Here is a 15,273-nt window from a genome sequence, read left to right on the forward strand (position 1 = left end):
TGTGTTGCCAGAAGGTTGTCAAACAATTTCTTGCGTAGTGTGCCTTTGAGTGGGGGAAAGGTAAAAGGGTTTGGGGTTCTTCTGTGTCTTGAGGTGGAGATCTGGTATAAGCGGTTGTTTAGGTAGGAAGGGGAAGAGCCATGTAACGCTTTGAATAATAGGCAGTAGAACTTGAATTGAATTCGTGCTTGTATGGGTAACCAGTGGGAGTCTAAGAAGGCAGTAGTTATGTGATCATATTTTCTGAGTGAGTAGATCAGTCTGAGGGCGGTGTTTTGTATGGTCTGGAGTCTTTTTATCATAGTGGCTGGACAAGGAAGATAGAGGGAGTTACAGTAGTCCAGCAGACCTAAGACTAGGGATTGGACAATTAGTCTGAATTGTGCTGGGTTGAAGAATTTTCTGATTTTACGTAGATTTCTCATGGTTAGAAAGGCTTTCTGGGTCGTCTTGTTGATTTGGGACTGCATTGTGCAGCATCTGTCTATTATAACTCCTAGGAGTTTTAGTTCGGGTTGTATTGGGTATTTGGTGTTTTTGATTTTCAGTTCTGTGATGGCTGGCGTTTTGGCCTGTTCGAGCAAGAGGAATTTTGTTTTTTCTGAGTTTAGTTTTAGTTTGTGATCCATCATCCATTTTTCTACTGTATCTAAGGTTGTTTCCAGCTTTGTTGTGGTGGTGGTATCTGATGGGTCGAAGGGGAGGAGTATGGTGATGTCGTCTGCGTAGCTGAAGGATGTGACATTTAGGTTATCTAGAGTGGCTCCTAGGGAGGAGAGAAAGAGGTTGAAGAGCATAGGTGAGAGTGGAGATCCTTGTGGAACTCCGCAGGGGTTTGCCCATGGCTCTGATTTTATATCATTGTACTTTACCCTGTAGGTTCTTGATTTGAGGAACCCTTGAAACCAATTGTAGACCTTGCCTGAGATCCCTATGGTGTCGAGTATTTGTAGTAATATGGTGTGGTCAACTAGGTCAAATGCTGCGGAGAGGTCTAGTTGTATTAACACCATCTTTTTTCCCTTACTGATGTGTTGCCGGGCTGCATCTAGAAGTGAGACAAGTAGTGTTTCTGTACTATGGTTAGTTCGAAATCCTGATTGTGAGGGGTGGAGTAAGTTATGTTTTTCCAGGTAGTTAGTGAGGTATTGAGCTACTAGACCTTCTATTATTTTAACGTATATTGGTATTGAAGCGATAGGTCTGTAGTTGGCGGGGCTATCTATTGGGCCTTTGTGATCTTTCATGATTGGAGTGATTAAAATCTCTCCTAGGTCCTGTGGGAATTGGCCTTCTGTCAATGTGGTTTGAATCCATAGCATGAAGTTAGTTTTGAATGTGATGGAGGCGTTTGATAACAGGTAGGTGGGGCAATTATTTAGGTCGCTGGAGGCATGGCTGTATTTATTGTATAGTCGATTCATATCCGACCAAAGTAGGATTGGGAAGTTGGACCAGCTTCTGTCTGCAACAATGGCTTCCCCTGTTGATGGGTTTGTTGTTATCTTTTCGAGATGGGTGTGTGTGTTGATGAATGCGGTTCTGATGTTGGTGATCTTGTTTTTGAAATGGTCTGCTAGGTGGATTGCTGTCGGTGGGTGGATTCCTTGTGTGGCAAGGTAAGGTTTGGTATCAGTGAGGTTCTTTACTAGGTTGAATAGCTTTTTTGTGTCTGGGGTTTTTGTGCCTATCATTTTGGAGTAGTAGTTTTTCCGTTTTTCCTTGAGTTTGGTTTTGTATTGGTTAATTTGATTTCTCCATGCTGTTTTAGAGTGTTCAGAGCTCTTATTTTTTTTCCAGTCTCTTTCAAGTTGTCTGCATAGCTTTTTTTCTTGGAGAAGTTCGGAGTCGAACCATTTATCAGAAGGTCTGCATATTTTAAATTTTAGTTTTTCTGGGGCTAGCTCATTCAGGATGGTTTCGCTTATGGTTCGCCATTGGGATGTAAATTCGTTGGGGGCTATGTTGTTGATGGCGTGGTCTGCTTTATCCCAGAATGTGGAGGGTTCGATTTTTTGGCGTGCTTTGAAGGAGGTTTTTTTTGGAGGTTGCTTGTTGATGCTTTGAGGCCAGTTGATGTTAAATGTGTATTTATAGTGATCTGACCAGAGGGAGGGGTGCCAGGTCCCATTTGAGATATGGATTTTGGGTTTGTGAGGGTGTTGGGTCATGTAAGCAGCGACATCTAGTTGGTGGCCTTTTTCGTGTGTGGGTTGGGGGTTGAGGATCTGGTAGTTCAGTGCTTTGAGGTATGAGAGAAAATTTAGTACTTGATTAGAGGTGTGATCTTCTAGATGGAGGTTTATGTCTCCTAGGAGTAGGTTGTGAGGTGATGTTATGGAATTCTGGTAAATGAATTCTTCGAGAGCTTGTTTATTTTCATTCCATTTTCCTGGTGTTGAGTAACAGAGGATGCATGTTAATGTTCCTATGAGAGAATCATCGGATAGTTGACAGGCTAGGAGATCTAGGTGGGAGGTGGAGTGTTTGTCTAGGGTCTTTATATTAATGTTGTTTTTGAGTATGATGGCTAGACCTCCACCACGTTTTTTTTTTCTGCAGATCAGTTCTATTTTGTAACCTGTTGGGCAGAGTTCTGTGATGGTGGGATCGGATTCCGAGGTTAGCCAGGTTTCGGATAGGAATAGGCAGCTTAGTTGTTTTTTAATTATCCAGTCCTTAATAAGGTCTGCTTTTGTGCTTATTGATCTGATGTTCATATATGCACAGGATAATGAGGTGTTGTGTGTTTGGGGAGTGGGTGAGAGGTTTGGGTGGAGGAGATTTTCTTTGGTTTGTGGATGATAGTTGTGGTGTGCTGATTTTGGTTTTGGGGGTGGTCTTTTTCCCCAGCTGGTTGGTATGCTGATATGGTTGAGTGAGGAGCAGTCTATCAAGTTTCTGTGCGAGTATAGTTTTCTGGTAGGTAGAGGGAACCTAAGGGATTCTGTTAAGGTTGGGATAGAGGGTGTATGATATCCTTCTGTTATTCTGTTGGTTAGGAGTAGGAAGAGTAGTAGATGTAGGAGTATGCTTGTAGAAAAAATGGGGGGCATAGTGAATTTTTTGTAGGGGGCGGGAGAGTCTGCAGATTGGTGTTTGGTGTGAGGGGTGAGATTCTGAGAGGTGAAGGGAGGTTGGGGAGGAGGGGGCATTTTTTCTTCCCCTCTGTTCTGTTGCGTCTGTAGCCCTCAGTAGTGAGTTCAGAGCTGGGTAGGTGCTATCAATGTTATGTACGGATAAGGAGAACTAACAATGGGATATAAGAGTATCAGCTATGGCAGTTTGTCTATGCTTATCTGGTTATTTTGGAGATAGACAGTACTATCAACTTATCAGGTTATATGGAAGACATACAGGTTATTATGGAGTTAGACAGTACTTTCAACTTATCAGGTTATATGGAAAACCTACAGGTTATTATGGAGATAAACAGTATTATCAACTCATCAGGCTATATGAAGATAAACAGAACTATCAACTTAACAGGCAATTTGGAAGGAATATAGAATTTGCAGATACTGTCAAAAATCTATTGAAAGGTGCAGTATATAGAGGTCGATTTTAGTGGATTGAAGTACTTATCATAACGTTTTGTCGCTTCAAAAAGTGTCGCTTCACAAAGGTGCGCACTATGCGCCTTCGCCGGCGCGCCGAACGTTGGCGCTGCTCTCTTTTAAGGAGAAGGCCCCCGCTGGTCTCGGGGGGGGGGGGGCGGACACGGCTCAACGCCCCTGCAGGATCGGCCTCCTGCCTCGTTTCCTGCCTGCCCGCTGGATCGGTGCTGAGAGCAGTGAAAATACAAGCAGCTTCCGTGCTGCTCTCTTTTAAGGAGAGGCCCCCGCTGGTCTCGGGGGGGGGGGGGGGGCGGACACGGCTCAACGCCCCTGCAGGATCGGCCTCCTGCCTCGTTTCCTGCCTGCCCGCTGGATCGGTGCTGAGAGCAGTGAAAATACAAGCAGCTTCCGTGCTGCTCTCTTTTAAGGAGAGGCCCCCGTTGGTCTCGGGGGGGGGGGGGGGGGCGGACACGGCTCAACGCCCCTGCAGGATCGGCCTCCTGCCTCGTTTTCTGCCTGCCCGCTGGATCGGTGCTGAGAGCAGTGAAAATACAAGCAGCTTCCGTGCTGCTCTCTTTTAAGGAGAGGCCCCCGTTGGTCTCGGGGGGGGGGGGGGGGCGGACACGGCTCAACGCCCCTGCAGGATCGGCCTCCTGCCTCGTTTTCTGCCTGCCCGCTGGATCGGTGCTGAGAGCAGTGAAAATACAAGCAGCTTCCGTGCTGCTCTCTTTTAAGGAGAGGCCCCCGCTGGTCTCGGGGGGGGGGGGGCGGACACGGCTCAACTCCCCTGCAGGATCGGCCTCCTGCCTCGTTTCCTGCCTGCCCGCTGGATCGGTGCTGAGAGCAGTGAAAATACAAGCAGCTTCCGTGCTGCTCTCTTTTAAGGAGAGGCCCCCGCTGGTCTCGGGGGGGGGGGGGGCGGACACGGCTCAACGCCCCTGCAGGATCGGCCTCCTGCCTCGTTTCCTGCCTGCCCGCTGGATCGGTGCTGAGAGCAGTGAAAATACAAGCAGCTTCCGTGCTGCTCTCTTTTAAGGAGAGGCCCCCGTTGGTCTCGGGGGGGGGGGGGGGGGCGGACACGGCTCAACGCCCCTGCAGGATCGGCCTCCTGCCTCGTTTTCTGCCTGCCCGCTGGATCGGTGCTGAGAGCAGTGAGAGCAGTGTGTGGATCATTGGGCAGCCTCCTGTCACTGCCAAACAAAACCCTGCCCATTTTCATTTGCTGGCAGTTGCAGAAGATTGCTTTTAAGGGAAACGTACCTGCCATTCCCATGATCTTTTATTTTCCTGCATCTGTCAGTTAAAGATCCTTTCCCCGCACAGATCCGAATTGGGAGCACCAGCAGCAGCAGGAAGGTGGGTGTACTGGAGGACTGGAACCCATAAAAGCCGGTGGAGATGGGTCTCGTCTGCCCGCCGTCTTTTCTGACCTGAGCAGAGGCACGTGCGGCGGAAGCGCAGACAGCATCGTCCGGGAGGTTCATTTTCAGAAGGGTCTGACATGGCAGCATTTCCCACAAGCTGCCGGTGGTTGCTCTAAAGTTTTCTCTCTGCCGCGACTTCCTGTTTCCGACAGGGCAGATTGCTGCAGAGAGGGAAAACTTTGGGGCAGTCGCTGGCAGCTTGTGAGAACAGTTGCCATGTCGGGCCCATCTGAAAAGGAAAAGGTAGCGTTTTAATAAAGCACTTCGGACCACAGGGCCCCCTGGATCTGTGAGGCCCAGGGCAGCTGCCCTGTTTGCTCCCTATAACGCCAGCCCTGGGGCCCTCCTGACAATGTTGGGCCCTAGGCAAGTCTTGGGCGTATCCTTTAATCCGTCCCTGCATGTGGTGCATTATGATTATGAAATGATCACTTCATTATTATCTTTTGCAAAGCACTAACAGTTGTAAGCAGTAATTTTTGGAAAACATATATTATAATAGAAAATCCCTGTACTATGGAATATAGAATCTAATCAACACAGACTGAAAATACATAGAAAGAAAAAAGGAAAAAAAGCTTAGAGTTAAACCAGGCAGACTGAAAGGGATGAACTATACAAGGTGGGATAGTTAAGATAGGGTCTAGAAAACCCTGGGGCTTACCTGAGTTTAGGGTACCACAGTGGCTTTGGGGTAGAACTCATTTCTCGCAGGTTCCATGTTTGTAGTTTAGAACAGAGAACCAGAGAGCAGTGCGGGAGGATGAGAGGAAGAGTGGGAGAATCTGCCAAACAGGCTCTACAGAGGCCAGAAAGTTTTGTACTTTGACCTAGCCCAGGGGTGGGAAACTCCAGTCCTCGAGGGCCGGAATCCAGTCGGGTTGTCAGGATTTCCTCAATGAATATGCATGAGATCTATTTGCATGCACTGCTTTCAATGCATATTCATTGGGGCAATCCTGAAAACCCAACTGGATTCCGGCCCTTGAAGACCGGAGTTGCCCACCCCAACCTACGCTATCAGTAACCCATTATAGGTGGTAAATTTTAAAATGTGGCTTGTTTGCTAACTCATTGGCTGCCTGTGCTCTGTGAACTGCTCTCTCATTTGCAATCCATAGAGGCCTTCATTACCCGGAAACCAGAACTTTACTGACACAATGCAAGGCAACTCTTGTCATCATAATTTTAATTTCAAATATAAACACCGTTCTCATACAGCATTAAAGTTAGCAGTTTTATATGGTGATTTGTAATGGGAGCTGAAGCACAGGATCCAATGTAGAATAGGTTTTTCAAACAGGTATAACCATTGTTTGCCTGGTGGGCATCAGCAGAAGTAACTTTAAGTAAATTCAAGTTTATAGGGAGATCAAGCTGATTGGAACAGAAATCCACTCGTTCAGAACTCTCCTTACATCCAATAAGGCAGACCATTCCAGGAGTTACAGCTCTGAACCAGAGGGTTTACTAAAACTTGGATGATACAGAGTAATGTAAGACAAATTCAGCATCTCGTATAAACAAGCAGTAGAAGCAGTTTTATGTCTGCTTTTTTTTAAAAAAATAAATCTTTATTCATTTTAAAGCCAAAAATATGTGCAACATATTATACAGTCATTTTATACTTTAACATCACTTAAATTCAATCAAAATTATATTCTATGACAAATACATATATCACTCCCCCCAACACACTACATATCCAACAATTTGCATTCAAATTAAAAATATATCTTTCCACCCACCCTGGACGTGTATTATCAATGGGCAAAATCAACAATCACTCCTTACAGAATTTTGTCAATGGCTCCCAAATATCCATAAACTTCCTATAATGAAAGCCCACTGAGTTAACAGAGGGCTCATAATATTGGCGAGCCCAGCAAAACAGTAATAAGTAAAGGTGCGGGGGGGGGGGGGGAAGAAGGGGCCTTAGGATGATTGGGGGAAGATTGGAAAGTGAGGAGGGGGGAAAAGCTGAAATATGGGATTGGTGGAGAAAATTGTAATGTTGGAAAGTCGTGGGGAATGGTGAGTGATTGGTGGGAGCGATAGGGGTGGAGATTGGTAGAAATCAGGTGGGAGAATTGTTTGGTGTTTGTCTGAGGGAGGTGGGGTGTGAAGAGGGTAGGCGTTTGAGGGGAGACGGAAAATAATTTTGAAGTGGAGTGGGTAGTGGAGGTATTTTGCTAGTTGCTCACCCTTCCCTCCCTGTCATGTTGGGTTGGTATTTGGGAAGGGGTGTGGGTGATTAGTGAGGCTTTGTGGGTAAGGGGTTTGTTGGTTGGTTTATGGATGGGGCGTGGTTTATTTGGGGATGTAAAGTGTGGGTGGGGATGTGGGGGAGGGGTCACAGCTGTGCGGAAATGGGAAGGGAAATCCTTCCTGGCGGCCAGGGATGTGGGAAAATAAGTAATGATATTATAATGTTGTAGACTGTGTGCAGCACCCCCACAGACAGATATGAGGCTGGGCGACACCGCAGGTCTTGCAAATGGGTTTATTGGAATTGAATTTAAGATATGGGGAGTTGGGGGCAGAGCAGCTAGGTCTTGACCGACCAGCTGTTGGGAAAGGAAACTGGAAGGCCGCCAAGGAAGAGAGGGATAAATGTTGATGTACAATGTTATTTGTTTAAATGAATTAATAAAGCTGCGGCCAAATTTTCTGCCAATAAGTGTTAGTAGTTTTATTAAAGTGTTTAATTGAGTTACAGTGGTACCTCGGTTTATGAGTGCACCGGTTTGCGAGTGTTTTGCAAGATGAGCGAAACATTTGCAAAATCGGTGCCTCGGAAACCGAGCCGCCTCGATTTGCGAGCGCCCCCCCCGCCGCAAACTGGCACCCTCCCTCCCGCGATCCGGCACCCCTCCGCCGCCATCGGCCACCCCCCCGCCACCATCGGGAACCCCCCGCCGCCATCGGGCACCTCCCTGCCGCAACCTGAAGTCCCCCAGAGTCTTCTTACTTTAATGTAGCACCGGCATGTCAGCCTCCTCTTCTGTGCGCATGCTCAAGGCCAGCACAGAAGAGGAGGTGCGCTAGCGTTTTTAGCGCACGCACCAGATTAGCATGTGCTATAGTACACGCTAGCTGAAAAACTGCCGCCTGCTCAAGAGGAGGCGGTAGTGGCTAGCGCGCGTGGCATTTTAGCGCACGCTATTCCGCATGTTAAGGCCCTAACGCACCTTTGTAAAAGGAGCCCTTAGTGCAATGGGGAAACTGTTTTCGATCCCCACTGCAGCTCCTTGAGACTCTGGGCAAGTCACTTTACCTTACATTTCCCCAGGTACAAAAACTTGGAACAAAGAAAGTACCTGCATATAATGAATGTAAACTGCTTTGGTTGCACCACAGAAAGGCAGTATTATCAAATCCAGGATCCTTTAGATTTGCACCTTGAAATTGATTAATTGATTAGATGAGGAGAGTGTGGTGTAGTGGTTAGAGGTACAGCCTCAGCACCTTGAAGTTGTGGGTTCAAACCCTGCCTTGCTCCCCCACAACCCAGGGCAAGTCACTTAGGGCTAGATTCACTAAGCAAACCATTCATGTACCGATCGGTTTGTGAGTCCTTTATGACCCGATTTCCCTTCGACCCAAATCACTAACCTCTTTCCAGATCATCAACCAATCTGCACATGCAAATGAGGGGGAATGGCGTTCAAATGCAGTCAGAAAGCGATTCATTAAAATAAAAATAGCAACTCCGACTGGGCTGGCCAATCTAAAGTAAGTGACTACTGAGGTCCTTTCCGACTGCCCTGCCTTCTGCCGATCTGCTCTCTGTCCCGTCTCAGCCCTGATCTCCTTACCTTCCCCGCACTGCGAGCCCATGGTTTTAACCTGTGGGTTAAAACCACAGGCTTGCTGGGCCGTTTAAAAGTTCAAGTTTTTTTTAAAATAAAAAAGTTGCAGGTCTTGGATGCATTGGGATCGCTTTCTAGTGATCTGTGCGGTGGGTGGGAGGGGGGGGGGGCGTGTCAACGATCATCCCCATTTGCATGCAGGCCTTTTGTGAATTTGTTGGCCTGCATGCAATCAGGCACGGATCAGACATGCAATCGGGAGTTATTGAAGCTAGCCCTATATCCTCCACTTTCCTAGGTGCATTAGATAGATTGTGAGCCCACTGGGACAGACAGGGAAAATGCTTGAAGTACCTGTATGTAAACTGCTTTGAGTGGTTATAAAACCACAAAAAGGCAATATACAAGTCCCAATCCCTTTTTCTTCCCTTTCCCCCTTAATGGAAGGTAATTTCATAATAAGAAAAATTGTGCAAACCCAGCACTACAATCAGATAAAAGTTAGGGTGCAGGGCTGCAGAAATGGAAAATAATTGTTCCTTTTAGCACTTAAAACTCATTCATAATACATTAAACACACTGAGAAATACTCTTAAACTAAGGGCAGTTGAATGATAGAAGTTTTTCAGTTCACAGTTCTCTCATATTCAGAGTTATTATACGGACATTTAAATACTTGAAAGGTTTGAATACAGAAACAAATCTTTTCCAGAGAAGGGAAAATGGTAAGTTTCAAGTTTCAAGTTTATTAGCATTTAATGAATCGCCTATACAAAGTTTCTAAGCGATGTACAAATTAAAAACCATCAGATGGTGGTTACATATATAGTTTTTACACATAAAATTTTAAAACAAACTATTGACATTTTAAACAATGGAAAGAGACAAACATGAATAAGAGGGAAAAGAGGGAAAAGTTACAATTCATTGTATATTGAAATTAACAATTAAGGAAAAACACAATAGGGAATAATGGGATTGGAATGTTTAATAGTCTTGGTCAAAATGTAAGGGGTTAATATAAAATATGCTATGTATCAAAGGCATCTTGAAACAGAAAGGTTTTTAAAAGTTTCTTAAAAGTTAAAAGGTCTTTTTCAATTCTAATAAAGTTTGGTAAAGAATTCCACAATGTTGGGGCCATAACAGAAAATATGTCGTTTCTTCTTCTGCCGATGATTTTCAAAGAGGGAATCGATAAAAGATTTGAAGAGGATGAACGTAATGAACGTGATGTATTATATGGAATAATCATTTTGGATATGAATTGTGGTTCATTAAAAAGTAATGTTTTATAAACTAAAAGTATGATTTTAAATGTAATCCGATGGGAAATAGGAAGCCAGTGTGATTTAATCATTAGGGGTGTGACGTAAAACTAGACTGCATAAATTGAGATTGCAGGGAGGTAGATTTAGGAGTAATGTTAGGAAATTCTTTTTCATTGAGATGGTGGTTGATGTCTGGAATGCCCTCCCGAGGGAATGTGGTGGAGATAAAAAAGGTAACGGAATTCAAAAAAGTGTGGGATGCACTCAGATCTCTAATTAGAAAAATAATGGTATAAATTGAAGAACTACCCCTTTTTTTTTTTTTTTTACAAAGCAACAGTAGCGGCTGCTGTACAGCAAAGGTTGCGATGCCCATTAAATCCTTATGGGCATCAGAGCGATGAATGCAGCAGCAGCTGCTACCACAGACTTGCACAGTCTGTATCCCGTATATGGCAATTCGGTATAGGATGGGCTGCGAATGACTTCAAAGGGAACTCCAGTAATTTGGAATATGAGGATAGTGCTGGACAGATTTTTACGGTCTGTATCCTGCAAATTTATTTATTTACTAGTTTTTTTAGCCCATTACATTAACGGGTGCTAGAATAGATTTGTAAACTTAGGCATTTCTTTCTTTCTTTCTCTTTTTCTGTCTCTCCCCCCTGTCCAGCAGCACCCCTTCCCTGCTTCCCCTGTCCAGCAGTAGCCCATCTCCCTTACTTTTACCTCCCCCCTGTCCAGCAGCACCCCTTCCAGCAGCACCCCTTCCCTGCTCCCCCTATCCAGCAGTAGCCCTTCTTCCTTCCTTTTACCTACCCATATTCAGGCTCCCATTTCCCCTTTTACCTTCCCTATTTCCACCTTTTACTCCCCATCCAGCATCATTCCATCTTCTTCTCTCTCTCTCTCTGCTATCCCATCCAGCACGCTGCTGTCTCTGAGGGGGGGAGGGGTGGGAAGGCAGTAGTCAAGGAGAACTGGGCTTCCTGTCGGGAGATGGGAAGTGTATGCGCAGGGCTAGGTGGAGCCTGGTAAGGGATGTGCCTCCGAGGTGCAGGGTTCTTCCCTGTTCCTCGGAGGCCACTTTGGTAGGTAGTAGAGTACCTGTTGCATTCTTGGTGTTCCGGTGTCTCTTCTGCCTCAGGTCCGGGCCAGCCATTATGGACTGGGATTGTGGGACAGGCCGGGCTGCGAGTCAGCAGAGGTAGGGGAACTCAGAACGGGTTACAATTGACATTCACAGTTAAATACAGGATGGGTTACAATTGACATTCACAGTAAAATACAGGCCAAAATTTACAGGCATTTGTAGAGAGACAGGTGAGAAGAGGGGGAGCAAGGGGAGCATGGGAAGGGAGGAGGGTGGAGAGGGTGACAAGATGATTTGGATAGGCTGAGTAAGCTTTCATGACAACTGTAGTAGTTTGAACCTAAAGACAGTAACAAACGGACTTCTACGGTCTAAGGCCCAGAAATATCAAAGAATAAAGACAATTTAACTTAATCATGCATTTTTAATGTATGTAACTATTGGGCAGACTGGATTGATCGTCCAGGTCTTTATCTGCTATCATTTACTATTGCAACCTGTTCCCCAGCTTGGAAGAGACTCTCACTCCAAATTTCGTTTTGAAGTCGTTTCATCGAGATGGCAAGAGAACAGGTGTACAAATAAAAATTTTACTTCACCCACATAAAAAAATAACAGGTGAAACAGAATTGTAACAAACCCCCTCTTTTACGAATGCATAGTACGGGTTTTAGCGCCAGCAGCGGCGGTAACTGTTCCAACGCTTATATGAGCATCGGAGCAGTTACCACCGCTGCCGGCGCTAAAACTCATGCTATGCATTTGTAAAAGAGGGGGCAAAGTTTAAGTTTTTTTAAACATTCCAACAATTTTATTTAAAGTCAAGCCCTCTGCGAAGTGGAGAGCTAGATGAAAATAACAATATTAGTATTTTTTGTTATCTAATAATTAGACATTTGTGTTTGTTTGACTATATAATAACATTCACTTCACAGATCTCAAGACAGTTTTCACAATTTTCTTCTCATCAACAGTTTCCAACCAGCATATCAGATAAGTAAAAAATTTCCTCTTTGCTATCTAAATCTTTACTGCAACCAGTTAAACTATGACCAGTTATGAATTAGTGTCTTTTTGAATTTGATGCTTTGTGGTTAATTTTTCTTGCATTGTGTACTCAACTTCTAGGGATATAAATTTAAATATTCTGTGATGCTATATCTAATTACCTTCCAATATCACAGCTCTAAATTATTTAAAATGTTCTATGAATAAATAAGTATAAATTGTCCCAAAGAGAAATATTCCAGTATAATAATCTTGATACACTCCAATTTCATAAGGAGGAATGAGATACGCGATCCTCAGAGGGTCAAAAGCCCAAAAGTTCAAATGGGTAACAACCCATAGAACCCAATCGTCATGGGATCCAAATGTATCTTCTTTATTGTATTATTCTTTTTATACTTTTTATACTTAATCTTCTATCCAAAAATAGATCATAAATAATTTTTACTTAGCTTGTATTTAATTTATAACAGGGAGCGCCTCCACCAACATGTCCATGTTTCAGACACTTTCCTCAGGGTCGAGGCTCCCAAAACATACTTACAAAACATTTGAATATCAAACATTACTCCTAGGCTGTAAATAATTCAATTTTAGTAATTTTTGATTATACAACACTTAACCAAATGATAACATGTCTAATCAAGACTATTTAAAATTGCGGGCAACTTACTCATGCACACGGTAGAACTCGCTCCATTCGAGAAAATTTCATAATGAATTGGGAGCATCTGATGTCAGTTCCGGTATTTAAACCCTAGACTAGCTTGCTCAGCAACTCTCATACCGGAAGCGATCAGGATACCAAAAGGACACGTTATTCCATTCAAACTAAAGACATCCAGTCAATTTCTTCGTTTAACCCATTGGGTGATAAAGCATTCAATTCAAATATCCATCTTTGCTCCTTGATATTAAGAGCTCTTTTATAATTCCCACCCTCCTTCCCTGTTGTTACTCGATCAATAATGCGCCATCTAATATCATGCCAAGAGTGCTGTTTTTCCCGCCAATGATTTACTATAGGTGCTGTATCAGTTTCCGTGTGCACTCTCGATTTGTGCTCATTCAAACGCGTCTTAATAGATCGCTGTGTTCTTCCAACATAAATTTGGTCACACGGACACTGAATGATGTAAACAACATTGGTAGTATTACAATTGGTGACATGTCTTGCATATATAATTCTTCCTGTGGAGGGATGAATCCAAGTTTCCCCTGTCATCGTGAGAGAGCACCATTGACAATTCCCACAGCCTTCATGGTATCCTTGTTGGAAAGAAGGAATTGGACTCCGAAGTATTTCTTCAATGTTACGATGTCTTTGATAGGCGAACATTGGTCTATCAGGCATACCCTCCAATAAACTGATCACATGCCAATGTTTAAGTAGGATATTTTTTATTTGTATAGATAGAATAGTATACTTCTGTACATATACTAAATCACTAGCATGTTGTTGCTCTTTAGGAATTAGCAATAACTCACGGTTCGCAAATTTAGCCCTAGTATAGGCCCGCTTAATAATATAGGAGGGATAACCCCTACATGCAAAACGTTGCCACAGTTGTTTGGCTTGACATTTATAATCTTCCAAGGATGAGCACAAACGGCGAATTCTCAAAAATTGACTCATAGGTGGAGGTGCTCCCTGTTATAAATTAAATACAAGCTAAGTAAAAATTATTTATGATCTATTTTTGGATAGAAGATTAAGTATAAAAAGTATAAAAAGAATAATACAATAAAGAAGATACATTTGGATCCCATGACGATTGGGTTCTATGGGTTGTTACCCATTTGAACTTTTGGGCTTTTGACCCTCTGAGGATCGCGTATCTCATTCCTCCTTATGAAATTGGAGTGTATCAAGATTATTATACTGGAATATTTCTCTTTGGGACAATTTATACATATATATTAATTCCAGTTTTTGTATAGCCATTTATTCAAGGACTCTATGAATAAATAAAGCATACAAAATTAGTTCTGTGTAAAGTGCTCAGACCCTACAACCATACTTTGTTCAGTGTTATCACTCAACTGTGGTTGCCAATAGGACCATCATCACTTTCTTTACAGTCCCTTGCCTCTCTGAGTCACCATTATAAAATCCATATAAATTCTTATATAATGGTAACATCTGAAATTCTTGATGGGAGGCCCGTTAATTACTCGGCAGCCACAGGTAAACCCTTGAAAGTGCTGGTGCTCAATAAGTGCTCTGTTAAAAACAACTACATATCATACTGAGAAACCGAGCCCCTCGACTCAAGTTTCGTGTCCTTCTTCAGGAGGGGTCTCTGATAATTACTATAAAATAATAAAATAAAGTGAAATAAGTTAAATGAATCTCCCAACCTTGTCTCTAAATCAGTCTAACCCTATTATATTAATCATTCTCACTGAACTTTTCATTCTACCTCTTGTAAACGGCTTAATAAACTTCCAAATTTTAAGATGTTAACATGCCTTCTCACGGCTATTACTAACCCGAAGAAGATATGTTACATCTTAAAGTTTAGAAGTTTATTAAGCCATTTACAAGAGGTAGAATGAAAAGTTCAGTGAGAATGATTAATATAATAGGGTTAGATTGATTTAGAGACAAGGTTGGGAGATTCATTTAACTTATTTCACTTTATTTTGTAGTAATTATCAGAGACCCCTCCTGAAGAAGGACACGAAACTCGAGTCGAGGGGCTCGGTTTCTCAGTATGATATGTAGTTGTTTTTAATGGCTAGATGGACTTGCCTTAAAAGCAGGTGTATCTTTGGCCATTGGGATTTAGCTGGTTATGGCTCAGCTGGCCCAATCTAAACTGGAAATTCAATGCTGGTTGCTGGATAAGGTACTGGCATTGAATTTCCAGTTTTGCCAAGGACCGTGGGAGACAGCCGGCTATCTCCTGTGGTCTGAATATGAGGTGGCAGACATGCTGGGGCTTTTAGCACTGTAAATGATTCCCTTTGGAACAAGTTACCACTAGAATTAATGGGTGGTGGGGGAAGGGAGGGTGTTAGAATATTACATATTCCTTAGGAGGTAGTTAGAAACCCGATTCTTAGAATCTTCCTATTTTGCGACTCTGCCAAGTACTTGTGACC

At 43.5% G+C, this 15,273-nt stretch overlaps 1 protein-coding gene across 1 annotated transcript in view; it reads left to right on the forward strand.

Moving 5' to 3' along the window:
* HAO1 (hydroxyacid oxidase 1) overlaps nt 1-15,273 on the forward strand; it is a 93,226-nt gene that overhangs the window by 16,897 nt on the left and 61,056 nt on the right. Inside the window, exon 2 of the mRNA XM_033935499.1 lies at nt 12,093-12,154. The gene's annotated coding sequence lies outside the window, so the exon portion shown is untranslated. The remainder of the gene's footprint in view (nt 1-12,092; nt 12,155-15,273) is intronic.

This window comes from Geotrypetes seraphini, chromosome 3 (genome assembly GCF_902459505.1).
Source record: "Geotrypetes seraphini chromosome 3, aGeoSer1.1, whole genome shotgun sequence".
Taxonomy (NCBI): Eukaryota; Metazoa; Chordata; class Amphibia; order Gymnophiona; family Dermophiidae; genus Geotrypetes; species Geotrypetes seraphini.